Below are 17045 nucleotides of genomic sequence, written 5' to 3' on the forward strand. Positions count from 1 at the left end.
CTTTCTAAAAGTGCTTTTTTCAAACACTGAATTTAAAAACCATCCTTCCTAAAAGATATGTTATTAAATTCTGAGTTCAGGGGTACCAGATTTCAATTTTCTATCTTGCTTCTATGGGAAGATATGCAGGTAAACATGTTACACAGCATTCCCCATGTTGTCCTACGGGCAAGATAGCCTTTCAATAGAGAAAAACGAAATTGGCAGTATTTCACTATCAGAACATGTTACCCACACTAGTCCATGTCCTACCTTTCACATTCACTGTACCCTGCCCATGGGGGTACCTTGGGCCTGCCATAGGTGTGTCTAATGTGTAAGAAAAGGGAAGGGTTAGGCCTGGCAAGTGTGTACACTGAAACACACAAGTTGATGGACGGAATGTTGCACATTGGAAAAACATTCACCCCCAGTCACAGATCTGGGTTTAATCCGTCCTTATTTTGCTCACTATGCCACCCCAGTTTAGACATGGCCATATGCAAATCAGTCTTGACCCTGTGCCTCATGGGAACAGTCCAGCCCGAACTGCCAAGCCATGTCTTCCCTGGACCGTAATCAAGCATCCTAGTTTGAGGAACTTCATTGTGTACACTGGCCAGGACAACATGGCAGTTAACAAACTGCACACAGGCACTGCGGTGGCAGGCCTGGGACCTCTTTTCAGTGCTACTCATGTGGTTGATGGACGGAGTGTTGAACATTGCAAGCACTCACCCCCAGTCAACTGATCTGGGTTTAATCCATCATCATTCTTTAGCTCACTCCGCCACCCCAGTTCAGACATGGCCATATGCAAATCAGTCTGACCCTGTGCCTCATAGGAACAGTCCAGCCGAACTGCCAAGCCATGTCTTCCCTGAACCGGAAACAAGCATCCTGGGACTGGTTTCTGGCAAATCAGCCATCATCAGCCCACTAGTAGCCCTGGCACCAGTAGCAGCCGGTGGTGGGAGTGCTGCGGGCGGTGGGCGGGGCAGGGGGGAGTAGGGTAGGGGGTATTAAACTAAGCAATATGGCCCAACGGAGGTAAGTAAACAAAAACATGAATTTTGTTGCGCACGCTGCAACATATTTGGGAATGCAGCACGCGGAATTAAATTTGTGTTATTTATTTATTGGTTTACTTACCTCCATTGGACCGAATTCCATAGTTTACTAGCCCCCACCTTGCTCCACCCCCACCCCGCAGCACTCCCACCTCCGGCCTCTACTGCCTGGCACGCTCAGTGCACTTTACTTTGGACCTACTGGTAAAACAAATAAACCAATCTTGGACCACCAATCACAATAACAATTTACACAGGGAGCACTTGCACTTTGGCACTGATCAGCAGTGGCAAAGTGCCCAAAGCAACTAAACCAGCAAAAACGCAATCTAGCAGTGTCAAAAATACAGGAAGTAGAGGCAAAAAGTCAGGGGAAACCACGCCAAGGATGCCAGGTCTAACAATGACGATGATTTAGTCTCTAATCTGTTGAGGGGTTTCTCTTTTTGATGGCCAGCTGTGAAACCTCCTTTTGCTCCTAGCGATTTGCTTATAGTCTTAAAGGCCCTCAATTATTTTCTTTTATGCCTTTTGATCAGGCTGACATCAAGTTTGTTACTTTGAAAATTGAATTCTTGGTAGTCATAACTTCAGCCAGGCAGATTGGGGATCTTGCAGCACTTATGGACAGAGCATCTTTTCTTTCATTTTGTGAAGACAGAGTGGTTCTTAAGTTAGATTTCTCTTTTGTCCCTAAAGTGGCTTCATCTTTTCATAAGAGTCAGGCGATCATTCTTCCTGCTCTTCCGGATGTGTCGGATGCTCATCATGAGTTTGTTTACCTGGAAAGAACTAAATAATTTAGGAAGTCAGATTCTCTTTCTGTCACTTTTGGCTTGTCTAATAAGGGAGAACGGGCCTCCTTGATGTCTATCAGTGGATAGATTAAGCAGAAAGACTGAGCTGAAAGAGATATCAATAGCAGAGATATGTAGAGCAGCTACATGGGCAGTGCCTAACACTTGTGAAGATTATGGGCTGCAGAATGTTTTGGATGACAAGAAGAAGTTTGGCCTTGGGGTGCTGGATTCGATTTTGGCCTAGGCTTAATTTATTTTGCTAATAAATGTATTCATTTGTTTTCAGCATCTTTATATATGTTGTGAAATTTATTTTATGATCTGTTGGGGATATGAAGGTCAGTTACATTGCTTTGGTATTCCTCATAAGTAATGAGGGGAACGAGGACAATAAGGACATAGAGGCGATATTCCAATTACTTACTGATAATCTTCATTACTTTTAGTCCTGGTGTCCTCGTCCAATTCATTACTTCCCTCCCTCCCGGTCTTGTGATCATCATATCTTTTATAGAGAGCTTGGGATCCCGGAAGGATTGCTGGGCAAGGTGTATCCTGATAGGCTATTCCTTGGGAGGAAGTGACACTTGTGCAAGCATTTCCTGTACCTTTTTTGTCTTGAGCGGTGGATTACACCCCATTGTAATAAATGGGACGAGGACAACCAGGGCCAAGAGTAATGAAGATTGCCAATAAGAAATTGGAGCATTGCTGGCAATGCTGATGAAACAAAGTTTGTGTTACTGCTTGGTTTGATGGTGAGAGGGTGGATTGGCTAATATTGGCGTAATCTAAACTCAGAAAACACCGAGAGATACATATCTCAATATCTTGGATGACCTCACTATCTACTACCAAAATATCATCAAGGCAAGTGTACATTTTGGACTATTAACTCACCTGCCCCAATATTTTATGAATTAATATTATGGTCACAATAGATATACAGGTCAATATTTCAACCGTAATATTGTGGCACTACATAAACTGAGAAATTGGTGGTCTATGAAAGCAAGTAGCCTGGCCAACAACTGATTGGCCGTCAAAGATTGGTACTTGCCCTTCTTCTCTGGCTGCAAGCATTATCAAAGCTAGTAGGTTTTGTCTTTGAGATATGTATGCCAACATTTTGGCTTTGCGAAATCTGTTTGTTGATGCTGAACATTAGCCAAAAGTAAATAAATTGTTGTCAATGCTGAATTCTCAATATTGCTGTCCATAGTGTGATAATGTATAAACGTGCATTGGTTACCAGTCTTATGTACTTATGCATCATGACACTGCAGCAGCTGTTTTTTAAAACATTATGTCTAATTTACCACTCTAAAGTGGTGGAAGTCCATATAAGAGCAGTAAATAAAAAGTGCATGAAAGCACATTATAGAGAAATGGGCAGCTCTGTAGCAACTTTCAGCTGCCAGACTCTCAAAAAATGTAGAATTAAAAAATACAAATTAAAAAAAAGGGATGTGTGGGGAATCAACTTTGTTTGGTGAAGCAACACATGCCATGGAGTGCCAGCTGTGAAGAGGGTAAGCCTGACAGCCAGGGTCAGATGAAGCAAAAGACAAATGAGGGAGGGCAGCACATCCAGCATGAGGGGGTGGTGATGTGAGTGTGAGGCAGCTCATGAAGGAGAGAGCAAGACAACACATGCACATCCATGTAGTACTGGAAACAATAAGAACACGTTATTTCCCTGAATGTAAGCAGTGGAAGGATGCAGATCATACAACTAGAAACTCGGTAAAAGAGTTATGCTCCAGAATGAGAAAGAAGATAAAAAGACGAAGGAAAGAAATCAAATAAGTAGCAAGCAAATAAGAAAAATACCCAATCATGAGCAATGAGTTGACCCAACACAATAAGTCTTTAGCCAACAGACAGGCAAAGCTGTTTGTAGGTGAGACCGTAAATCTGGGCATAACCAAATGTTGCATCTCAACCATTAACAAAAAAGACATGTCTTGGCTGTGGTCCCTGCATAATCCTTTTGGATTAAAATATTACACAATTTATAAAGGTTGTCACATGACTGGCTCATTTGCATCTAGATTAAGGAAATGCCCTGTGAATATCATTCGGCCAATACCTTTTGAACGTGCTTCAAACGGTATAATAGGCTTTGCATTTGTTAGGTTGTTTATGAATCCTAACTGCGAACCTGACTCTGTTAGCAATCAACTCATGTAGAGTTTCATACAGATTGACTTTTGGGAGTGTACTTTCAGTGTTTCTAATATGTGCTAACGCCATCTTTGATTCATTGGTACTGTTGTAAGCATTATTTCAAGCATTACTGCAGGCATTTCCTTACCTTTAACCCCATGTTAGATGTGTTGCCATTATCAGTGGCATCTTTGACTCTTTCAACCATGTTAAACACTATGAAATGTATCCAAAAAATGAAGTGCCCTACTGTGAGACCTGAAAATCTGAGAAACAACCCCAACCACTTTGACCACATACAGCCCCCATAAGATATCGCTACAACTTTCCATTTAGTGCAACCACACTAGCTCCCCTAACATGAAGCATTTTAAGAGGGTTTTTTTTTATTTGGTAAACTCTTTCTGTTGGGAACCTGCCCTCAAAATCCGCTCCCAATCACCTACTTTCACGACTGGATAGTTCAAAGACCTCCTATTACCATAGTCGTAGCTGCCTCATGTGCAAGACAGTCACTACCTTCCAACGCCCGATCATCTTTTATTAAATAGCCAAGGACACACAGAAGAGGGTGGTTGGTGACTATTTAGAAAGAAAAGTGGATTTCACCAGTAATTGAGTGAGGAGTGATCCTGTGAAAATAAAATCTTTCTTTGGAAATATCAAACCCTATTCTGGAGCAATGCAAACATTTTGATTGAGACAACAGTTAACCATTCAACAAACCCTTACATTGTACATCACATGATGTAGTGCAGATTTGTTGGACCACAAAGATTAAATAATATTTAAGTATGGGCGAATTTTGCGAATTCGCGATCCAAGAATTTGTGGATTTGCGAATTCGCGATCTTCAAAATTTGCGAATTTGTGCGCATTTGCTGATTTTTTTATTTTTGCGTGTTCGTGGGGCGCTTTGCGTGTTCGCGGGGCGTTTTGGCATGTTCGCGGGGTGCTTTGCGTGTTCGCGGGGTTTTGTTTGTGCGAGACCACGATGCGCCCTCTGGTTCATCACTGCCACCCTCTCATTTTTAATGCCCTTCTGCCCTCTGTACCACTCGTTTTTGTGCCTTTCTGCCCTCTGCCCCACTCGTGTTTGTGCCCTTTTGCCCTCTGCCCCACTCGTTTTTGTGCTCTTCTGCCCTCTGCCCAACTCGTTTTTGTGGTCTTCTGCCCTCTGCCCCACTCGTTTTTGCCCTCTGTCCCACTCGTTTTTGTGGTCTTCTGCCCTCTGCCCCACTCGTTTTTTTCCCCTTCTGCCCTCTGCCCCACTCGTTTCTGTGCCCTTCTGCCCTCTGCCTAACTCGTTTTTTGTCCCCTTCTGCCCTCTGTCCCACTTTGTGCCCTTCTGGCCTCAGCCCCACTTAGAATGGCGCCGGCAAGCTGCCAGCGCCATTCTAAAATAGCTACAAAGTCAGCTTCAACAGGAAGCACTAATAGATAAAGTAAAGCAGGTGCTCGAGTTGAAGGATCAAATTAAGTTACACAATCATTAATCACCCCAAGTTTGGCTTCAACTCGAGGTTCCTGACACTTATTTTATTATTGCACTGTTAATTAACCCTCTTAGCATACGCATTTATTATATCCATTCTTTAGCATGATTTTTTTTCAAAAGGAAATAACATGCTGAAGTTTATCTCTTTTAATGCAAATGGTCTGAACAATGCTCAGAAAAAAAACGCTATTGAATGTTGGTTAAAAAATCGAAACCCAGATATTATATATTTACAAGAGACCCATCGTAGAACTAGGTCGATGCAGACAAAATATTTAAGAGCTGGGCTGGCCATACGATATCCTCCTCAGCGGGTTTGACACAGAGAGGAGTATGTATACTGATAGGAAAACATCTAGGTTTTACTCTGACAGGTACAGTCACAGACCCTAGAGGCAGATGGGTAGTTGCCCATGGCAAATTACATAATGTAAATATAATCCTTGCTACAATCTATGTTCCCATCTTAGACGAGTTTCAGTCAATCTTACAGTTAAAGAATGCTATACCTGGCCTTCCTGGTGTAATAGTATGGGGAGGCGACTTTAATTTTTTTCAAAATACCGTATTAGATTCGTCTAAAAAAGATCGCCGTCAGAACAAACCCCAATCTGCTTTGGCGATTCAAAGTTGTAAATTAGACCTTGATATCATGGATTATTGGCGAGCTCATAACCCTCTCAAACGAGAATATTCATGTTTCTCAGCAAAGTATAATTCCGCATCAAGATTGGATTTTTTTTAACCTCCCATGAGTTAAAGTTACATAATTATGTTCACCTACCAAACGCTTTTTCAGATCATGCGGCAGGCTCTATGGAGGTAAATCTGGGTCTACAAGACATAAGCCCTATAAAACTATGGTTTTTTAATAAATCTAACCTTCTAGATCCTCAATGGTGTGCAGAAATTGAAGAATTCATTGAGGAGTTCTTCACATGCAATAGAGGTTCAGCCCCATTAAACACAACTTGGGATGCATTTAAAGCCACTCTACGGGGGTTAATTACATCTAAAGATGTACCAAAATACAAGGCAAGAAAGGAGGAGAAGAGCAGATTACAAACGGAACTTACAGAGGCAACCCAAGTACACTACAGGGCCAGATCAACATACTCTAGCCACAAACTCTCCGAGGCTAACAGTAGGATGAGGGACTTTTATTACGCCCTGGGCGAAACATATTACAATTGCTGCGCCCAGCAGACGTATGAAGACAGCGAGTATACAGGGAAGCTCCTAGCTTGGCAATCTAAAGAAAAACAAGCTTGAAACAGAATTGATCAATTAACTGACCCAATTACTAAAATACACGCTAAGACTACAGACTCAATTGGTGAGTGGTTCCTGAAACATTATGAGGGAATCTATCAAACAACAGAAGAGGCCTCATCTGATTTAATAGGGGAGTTTCTAGCTCAACTCACAATTCCCAAATTAGATGATGAAGAATTACCCTATCGAGACCTTTTCAGAGTCCGAGTTAGATGAGGTGATCGGCTCCCTCCCTAATGGTAAGTCCAACGGAGACGATGGTCTTCCAATTGAATTTTTTTAAAAATTCAAAGGAACTTTACAGAAAGAACTTTTAACTTTAGTAAATGACCTGCTCCAGGAGGATCCCCCCAGACTCTTTTCGCTCAGCCGTTGTAGTTAGTATTTTAAAAAAGGGAAAGGACAGGAAGAATTTAAACTCGTACCGACCCATAAGTCTACTAAACACAGACTATAAAATTTTTACCAAGCTTTTAGCAAATCGATTGAATAAAATAGTGGGAAATCTGGTATCTAATGATCAGTGCGGTTTTATTGCAGACAGGCAGCTCCACACAAACACAAAGTTCGTATTAGAGGCACTGGATTTTTTTAAAACCAATAAAGTGAAGGCCCAAATCTGGTTCTTAGATGCGGAGAAAGCCTTCGATCTAGTGTCCTGGGACTGCCTATTTGCTATTTTACACATTTTTTACTTCCCGAATGTTTTCATTTCTCCTTTAAAACAACTATATTTGAACTCTACGGCACAGATCATCATCAATAATTCTAATATCGGTACATGCAAGGTCACTAGAGGTACCCGACAAAGCTGTCCCCTATCGCCAATACTATTCACATTATTTATTGAACCTCTAGCGATTGCGATTAGAAATATTCACACTCACACAGCCCCGGTAGCTGGTATGACTAATATAAATATATATGCCGATGACATTGCCCTGTTTTTAGATTCTAACCCCCTAAGTCAAGGGAAAATTTTAAAAATATTTTCTGACTTTCAAAAACTAGGGGGCTATAAAATAAATGTTAACAAGACGGAAATTAATTAATATTTATATCAGACAATTTAGACGACTTGTTCTCACTTAATTATTCACAGCTGCTAAAAAAGGTTGAGTCCCTTTTAGAACGCTGGAATTTATTACCCCTGTCCATAATGGGCCGAGTAGCATTGATACGCATGTCAATCTCACCTCTTTTTAATTTTCTATTTAATGCAGTACCCTGCGTTATTCAGGCCTCCTTTTTTAAAAAAATGGATTCCCTAATATCTTCATTTCTTTGGGCCAAAAAGTCTCCTAGACTTGCACTTAGCACTTTATACCTTCCATCTGCGCAAGGAGGGTTCTCCCTCCCCAATATAAGAGAATACTACTTTGCGTCTTTTGCACACCATAGTTTTAGTTTTTTTTTATTAGACACGAACGAGGCAGACAATTTTTTTATGAAGAAGATGCTGCCAGAAACAAAAATAATCGATCCGATTAGAGTCACAAAAGATCCAAAGAAAATCCGCTACAAGTCCCTACAATGGATTTTTAGACAGAAAACTCAGTTTCTGAAATCCCATTCTATTCCTAGGATAAGTGACACAACGGATTTGAATAGCTTTAACCTAGGGGAAGAGGGATGTATGGACAGAAAAATAATAAACCTCTGGAAAGCAAATGGTTTTGATAAAATCGATGACTTCCTGGCCGGTAACAGGTGGAAGACATGGGATCAAATTGCTATGCAGGTGAGCCATTCTCATTCCACTCTGAAATGGTCTTTTTTTTTATGTTGAATCCAATACTCAGGGAGCTGGATATCGGGAATTTTTACTTATGGAATCTATCTCTTCAGCATTGAATAATAAAACTCAAAAAAAGATGAGTACCTGGATTAAAATACTAAAAGAGGATAAGAAGCAGGAATCTTCTAGTAAGATCATCGAGAGGTGGAAAAAAAGGGAGGTTATTGAAATCAATCAACAAATTTGGGATAAAATAAATAAATTTAATAAAACAATCTTTTGCGGCGCAAATTTTAAACGCATGCAATTTTATAATAAATGGTTGATTAACAGAAACCCCTCTTATCTCCACAATATCTTTCCCCTAGTTGCCGATAAATGCTTTCGATGTGAGAAAAAAGGGACTTGGAAACACCTCATCTGGGAATGTCCTAAAATCCAACCACTCTTGAGGGAAATTGAAAAATATCTCTCCCTCGAGCTTAAAACTCCTATAATATTCGACGATCTAGTCCCTGTTTTAGGCTGCTCAGCGACTAACACCCGATATGATGGATTTCTTTTCATAGCTTCTCTAATATTTAAATCACTCATCCTGCAGTCCTGGAAAACCAATCAAGTACCGACCTTTCAGGCATGGAAGGCTAAATTACTACGAACCCAGGGCAGGGAAAGAAAATATGCGCTTAGATCAGGGGCGCTCCAAAAATATGAAAAGTTCTGGAGCGTTTTTGAATCATAAAAGTTACCTTCATAATCACCAGTCTGCCTATATGCACTTTTAAGCACTTTTTTACTATATAATTACTGTTTGCACATTATAATCACTGTGTGGAGACCTGATTGCCGATTATTTAATTTTATCCACATGCCATGTACTGTGCTAAAAGTTTTTCTACAATGGTATTCTGTAATGCTGATCTTGTTTTTATGAACTCTCAATAAAATAAAAAAAAAAAAAAAGAGCACCTGCTTTACTTTATCTATTAGTGCTTCCTGTTGAAGCTGACTTTTGTAACTATTTTAGAATGGCTCTGGCAGCTTGCTGGCAGCTTGCCGGCGCCATTCTAAAATAGTTACAAAAGTCAGCTTCAACTTTTGACCCAATCCGTGCCGCTCGCGGATTTTGTGGGAAATTCGCGAATCTCGCGGACCGCGAATTTGCCGAATATCCGCAAAATCCGCGAGCGGAACGGATTTTCCGCCCATGCTTAGTAATATTTCCATTTTATTAGATACCAATTGCAGGTCATTATCGGTTACTGATTTTTTAAGAAAACTTTCTTCAGTGAAAACATCTAACTTAAATTCATAGGGTCTCCATAGTTATTCCTTTTCCACAAATAGGACTTCAGTCCACTTCAAGTGGTAATCACTCATCATCAAAGCATAACACATATCTGCAAAAATGTAAAAGTTGCCAAAATATATAACGAAATCGTCTGCCAAGAGTATTCAGCCTGATGCACTGGAATTAAAGAATTACCATTTATTTGTTTATTCATTTATTTGTCATTTTTATAAAGTACAACTTAACCAAGGATGTGTCAGTGTACTGTACAACAGAACAGCAAATGAGATTGAGTTGACCACAGGGATGTAAAGGAGAAGTAAGGAAAGGGCAGAGGGTTTAGGAATTAGGAAAAAAGGAGAACAATAAGTCAAAGGGATAGGAAAATATGCTAAAGGGAAACCTCGTGCAGTAAGGATCCAATAGTTTGGGTGAGGAGGATGGACAGAATAAATTAGGATACAAAGATAGGGAGAGATGTTAGGGTAGAAGTGTATCTTTTTACAATAAAAGGGTAATGAGGGAGTATAAAAGAAGTATGAGGTGGATATACCATCAGTAGGAGATCAGCAAATTGAGAACTTCAAGTGGTGGGCCTAAAGTAAGAAAAAGCTAAGGGAGTTTGCGAGGAGAAACGCCTGAAGTAGATTTTATACAGATGTTCTTTTAGACCTTTAAGAAATTAAAGGAGGTTTTCAGAGCATCTCAGTGGACCCCTAATCAGGGTGTCCTAGACTGTTTAGAACATTTAAAAAACATTACCACAATAATACAAAATATATAGTGAAGCAAAATGCAAAATTGAGAATTTTAAAATAGGATGTAAATGTGAAAAATTTGAAATTGAAAGATAAAAATTAAGTTGGTATCCTTAGCTTGATTTTCTGAAGGAGGTCAAGTATAGAAAACCGAATATAGGGGCTGATTACGATTGCAGTCAGAGAAATGACCCCCGCCGAAGTAGGATGGCGGGGGGTCATATGCGGAAGGCAAGACCGTCCGCCACTTTTCCGCCGCGAGACCGCGGCGGAAAAGCTCTAATATGGTGGCGGTGTCTATCAGACACCGCCAGCCATATTAGGATGCATGGGGAAACATGCTTTTCCACGGCGGGTTTACCGCCGTGGAAAAGCATGTGGTCTTTGGCATTTGGGGGCCCGTTGCGGGCCCCCAGGGTGTCGGGGGGTGGGGAGTGCAGATGGGGGGTACCTATGGTACCCCCCAACATTTACATGCACAAAGCGGCAGGCACCGCGCGGTGCCTGCCGCTTTGTGCATGTAAATGTAACACATGCAGTTTTAACATTACGGCGGGTGCAGCTTCAAGCAGCACCCGCCACAATGTTAAAACATACAGGATGTGACCGCCAGGGTGGCAGTCACATCCTAATTTGCACGGAGGGACCGCCGCTGCGGACGGTCCCTCCTCCTCTGGGGTGGCGGACGGACGCAAGTCCGTCCGCCATCCTAATCGGCCCCATAGTTTGGACAATTGGTGACCTCGATTGAAGCACTGACAAAAAGAAAGCATACATTAGAAGCAAAAAAGACAAACTAATATATTGCTTCCTGTTTTAGAATTAAATGACTGACCTTCCAAATAAAATGAAACTGTTTTCTTCTATATTTTTAAATAAATATTCTATGTAGTCGTTCCTGCATTTGTTTGACGTAAACTTGTTTCTATATTTTTGTGTGTTCTTTTAAGATTAAAATCTTAAGTATTGCTTAGGCCAGGGTCCCCAGCCTCCATTATTGACTCAGTAAGGGCTGTTGGATTCCAGTAATGATTCAGTGCGGGTTCACAGAAGTCAAAAAGTTAAGAACCGCCTGGGTAGGTTTCTCTGGAATTGTGTTAAAGAGGATGGTCTTTTTGTAGTAAGGGCTATGTGAGACTGGAAAGGGTGTTAGAACTATAACTGTGGGAAAACAATCATAGGGAGTGGGGGAATTCAGCGTAGTTTCAATGCCATCATCTATTGTTGATGTTTTTTCTACTCTCCTCCTTTTATGCTGCTGCATGTTGTGTTCCAAGCCCCAAGTATGGCATGATTTAGGTGTGGCCCATAAGACACTGGTTTCTAAAGTAGGCCACCAAACAAGATGAAATAAGGCCATTCACCAAGCAGCTGAGCCTGAATGGCAGGCGCCTCACAGTGTCATGATTGGCTAAAGGGAGAATGAGGTGGGGCCAGTTGCTGCCAACCCTGGCAGAATTGTTGAAAGTGTGAGGCTGTCTGATCGTGTTGGTGGTTCCTTTATGGGAAACCGAGTGCAGCTGAGGCATATAATTTTACTTAAGTATATGAAAAAGGGCATGAGGGAATATAACAGATTATGGGCGTCAGGCGAGGGAGCATGCAATATGGACGAGGCTTCAGAGGAGGATCTGGAGAGGGAGATTATATCAGCTACAATCAAAAAGGCTTGCAGCAAGTTAAACAGGGAGATGACTCTCTGTGCATCAAATGTATTAGAAGGACTGAGCACATGCATCTTGTGTAAGGGTACTTTAGGATGCATTTTATGCAATGAATATTTCTTATTGGAGTGGAGGGTCATAGTGGAAAGAATTAGAAATTGTGGGTGGGACAGTAAAAGGCCTCGGCGAATGTGTTTTTTGGCAGAAGATAAGCAATTCATAGGGAGATGTAGAGGTGATGATTCTCCATCGAGGGGATGAAATAGCTCGCAGAGAAGTTTGTGAACTGTAAACTCTTGAAAGGTTTAAAGGGGACAAGAGGGAAGGGGACAGGTTTAGTGGGGACAAGGAAAGGTAAGTGACTGAATATTTAAAATGGGTAACTGCAAATGAGAAAAGATCATTACGTTGAGCTGGATTAAGATGGGCTTGGGTCAATGGAGGGAGAAATGGGGAGTGGTGATGGGTATCTTTGTATTAGTGAGGATTGGGTTATTTGTTGTAAGACATATTTGGTGGCTATGCCTTATTATTCAAAAGTGTTCTTTTACAATGGCCTTTTGCACTTTTTCAGAAGTATGTAGTGATTTCTGACGAGGTGTTCGGTGTAAATATGTCTGTCTTCAGTATGGCTACTTTTCCTGTTCACACATTTATATTTAATATTATTGTTTTGCTGGTTTATTAGTGTGAGAGTTCATATAACTGGTTCAATATAACAATGTCATTAATGCTGTACGGTGTAAGAGGAGCTTACAATATTAGGTCTGACAAAAGCTGTTCAAAACAAAATTAAGGAAACATTTTTACACAAAAGGTGGTACACAGAGTGGAATCGGTTACCAGAAGATGTGCTTACTGCAAGGTCAGTGAACTACTTAAAGGGAGGGATTGATGGTGTTCCTCAGCCACAGTTAATTGAATGTCAGCAGCTCTGTACCAAGTGGTTAATGATGGTCCAAATGGGATCTGAGTGTCCATGCATCAACACTGTCCTCTGCCATGCTGCAAAGGCGAAACATCAGCACGTTATTATTTTTGCCAACAAAATATTGCAACTATATATGCCTCCTTCACTCGAAAATATAATGAAAGTTATATAACACCAATAAACATGCGACAACTTGTATAGTTTCAACTCAAGTTATTGATAGAGTTAATCTAAGCAAACATATGTCTTTCAACACCTACAACTTCTTTGTGCCAGCTGGACATATGATTGTTTACAATAGCAGCCATCCACATCAGCGCATCGAATGACGAGGAGCTGTTACTCATCACAGCTAATAACAGGTGTGTGGCAGTGTTACATTGTTATTTTACTTATTTTTAAAGCTTGCTTGACTGTGCATCTGTTGCCAGGCCATATATGTTCAATAGAAATAGAGCTTTAATAAGCACTGCTGAGAGAGGGGTTTGGCTCCACCTACATATTGATCCTCTTCTCTACTGGATTTGATTGGACAGACGCTGTGTGCTTCCGCTGAAACAGAGTGGCTGTGTTACACAGATTATGCTAGACAGGGTACGCCTGACTATGGTTATAGTGAAAACCAATGATCCAGACTATAGGCCTGTATGATTCATTGGGAAAGCTAAATCAGTTGCCACAGGACTGATCTGTTTATGACATTTTATTAAAAAAAGACTGCATACCTAAATTATTTATTGTGACCGGCTGTGTTTAATACAGTAGACCATTATGAGTGAATTAGTATTACACTCTGTTAAAGTCTATACACACATGCTCTCCGACATGGATTCCCTTAGATCACAATTGTAGGAAAAGGTTCCTTCTCTTTTCCCCCCTTTGACATACCTTGTTTTTGTAGAGCTTTATTAGCTTTAGGTGTGGTTTGAGAGCACATGTATTTGCCAGAACCTATGTGATCCACGCAAAAAGAGCTCTCTTGAGAGGGGCCAATAGGCTTATGCAACTGTTTTTTAAATGTGTTGGCAAAAGCAGTAGCGAACACACGTTAAATAGGTTCCGCAATTATTATTGGGGAAGCCTTTTCCTTATGTAAAGATCTCTCTAAGAAACTCAGGGCTCTCACCCACATCGAACTGTGGCATGCTTCATCATCGGGCTTCCAACACCCTGGACCCAAATGCGCCCATAGTGGGCTCTACCACAGAAGCAGGAGAGAGTTTTTTTAAATATATTCTTAGGAGGAGTTTGCACTCTATGTCACCTAGAGATGTAGAAAGTGAATAATTAAACCTATTAGAGCTATCCTAACCTCCTACTGTATTACTGGATGCCCTGATAGGATTAAAAACAAAAAGAGGGGATGATAATGGGGGAAAATAATTACCCTGTCATCCTGTGGTAATGGTCAGCATGATTCGGCTGTCCTCAAAATCGCCCGAAAGGTCAGCTGCCATCTTCAGAACCTAAGGTCTCCTGTTAGCTCAATGAAAGCGCCCAATACTGGAGGACAGTCTTAATATCTCATACTGTCCTCTTTAATGTCCAATTGGACCAGCTTACTGTACCCTTTATATTAAAAAATCCGCAATTATAAAACATTGAAAGATGTACTGTCTCACATTATTGCACTCTGGAGAGCATTGCTCCAGGTGTCATAGGAACATTGTCTAACTCTGGGAACCTAAGGGGTTGTTGCCCTGCTGCCACACTTACTCTAACAGCCCACTGGCATAGCGAGAGGGGGCGGTGGGGGTGGTCCACCCCAGGCGGCACTATTTTCGAGGCGGCATGCGTCACTGATGGCCCATGGCGGCGGCCTTTATAATTTATTTGTGGACACTGACAGTGTCCCCAAATAAATTATGATGGCCGCCGCCATGGGCCATCAGTGCTGCGCAGTCGGCGGCCACCGCGTATGTGGGTTCCAGACCCATCAGTGGTAGCTCGCGAAAGCGCTATTAATGATGGCTCTGGAAATCATTTTTGGCCAGCCCCCCCCCCTGCGCTGAAAGCGCTGCAGTGACTTGCCCCACCACCGCGCGCTCTCGAGTCTGGAGAGTACAGAGAGATTTGTAGCAGTTTGCTGAACTTGTTTTAAAGAACCCAAAAAAAGTAGTTAAAAGCGTGTTTTAAGAACATTGGAACCAGTGCGTTTTTTGTTCCTGCTGAACACCTATCATTACTCGTCGATGGGTGGTCTGTGTGTGGTGTATGATTATCGAGGCTGGCTTGATGATGTCAGGGAGGCAGTGGCGTAGCTAGAGCTTTTGGCGCCCGGGGCTATCCCTCAGATTGCCGCCCCTGGCCGATAGCGGGAGGGGGAGGGGTAGGGAAGACGGCTACAGAAAAAGGAACGTATTTGCTCCGGAGCCCCCAATAAAGTCAACCATGTAGCTTGGCTTTGTCGCACCAAAAACCTCCAGCTTGTTATTGATATATAGAAGTTCATTTAACACAAGGCCTAGTGACTTAGAGAAAGTGCACACTGCTTTTGTATTCTGACATTCTTGGCATGCTTTACATCATAACGTTAGACATACTCCATTATTCCATCCCATTATCATGTATTTTTAACCTTATTCCTCATCACCACATTCAGTACCTTCCAGCCTGGGTTGTGACCCCCTAGCTATGTGTGTGCCCATCCATTTTTGGAACTTTCCAGCTGTTTTATGATCTTATAATAGTTTCTCGTTGTTCAAATGGGTGTAATTTATAATATTTATATGTTTCCCTCATCTTCATTGCTTGATTTTGCTCATGCGGAAGTATCACTCATAGTTGTTGGAGTCTGGCCCTAACGCTACATCCTCTCACTAGAACACCATGTTCGGGTCTCTGCTTTTTATGTCACAACTTATTGAATGCTGGAAGTCGCAGTCGTGATTCACTTCAATTGAGCCCACTGGACTAGAGTACAAAATGGCAAAGATTTCTAAATGGAAAGCTCAGGACTGGAACAAGATGTTTCTGGTGGCACGGGATCCTCTGACAAACCACAGACCTCTCAGGTTCTCCATTTCCAAGCTTGAGTAGCGCATCTCGTCCATATCTTTTCATTGCACTCAGGGGTTTCCAGTCCTGTTTATCCCATCATAAACCCAACACTACAAGTTTCAGAATGCAAAGGGAAAACAAAAGCACTGAGTGAGCTCCTCACGCTTGAATCTGGAAAACTCGAGAGAAACCTACATCTACAACAGTAAAAGGAATCGTTTTTCAGCAGCTGCCCTCCCAACCCTCTCACATACACGCTACTCAGCCCCCTGCAAAACCAACAAACACAAATGTTTTTCAATAAAGCCAGGTCAAACCGGCTGCACGTCATTTGGGACATGTTCATTTCCACCACAAAGCGTTTATTTTATTGTAAATAATCTCACTCAGTGTCAACTGTACCTCGTCGCTTGAATACAAGTTCTGCCCTCTGCTGCCGTTGTTGTATTTGGCAGCGATTAGGTTAGCATTAGTGGAAACCATCCTGCATTTAGAGGCTATCTTGTCTGTTTTATGGAATCCATTTTGTATTTCTGTCAACCATTTTGTTTGCCGTGTGCTACCATGTGCTCTGTCCTAACTTTCTGTTAACTGCTCTTGAAATCTGCCTAGAGACGAGATATATTTAGCCTTTTCTGCTTCGCACATGCTCAGTTGAGCTTGCAGCTGTCTTTGCAGCTGCCACTAGAATGTAACTGTCAGGATGTGCTTGCCAAAAACAACCACTGTTAGCACCTCCCACTTGTTGACTATGCATTTTCTGTATGACCATATATGTACCAAAAACCAGCATTTTGTACTTGTACCGCCTTCATTTGAGCCCCTGTGTGGGTATAAAAGGACCAAGCTCCTTCCATTTAGTATGCTACTTC

At 41.7% G+C, this 17045-nt stretch overlaps 1 long non-coding RNA gene across 3 annotated transcripts in view; it reads right to left on the reverse strand.

Moving 5' to 3' along the window:
- Positions 1–17045, reverse strand: part of LOC144761881 (uncharacterized) — a 307212-nt gene that overhangs the window by 91017 nt on the left and 199150 nt on the right. For 2 of the 3 annotated variants that reach the window (XR_013595927.1, XR_013595926.1), the window contains exon 2: positions 13086–13247. This is a non-coding gene — a long non-coding RNA (uncharacterized LOC144761881). The remainder of the gene's footprint in view (positions 1–13085; positions 13248–17045) is intronic. The other variant, XR_013595928.1, reaches the window with a different exon arrangement.

Source organism: Lissotriton helveticus, chromosome 6 (assembly GCF_964261635.1).
Source record: "Lissotriton helveticus chromosome 6, aLisHel1.1, whole genome shotgun sequence".
In the NCBI taxonomy this organism is placed as follows: Eukaryota; Metazoa; Chordata; class Amphibia; order Caudata; family Salamandridae; genus Lissotriton; species Lissotriton helveticus.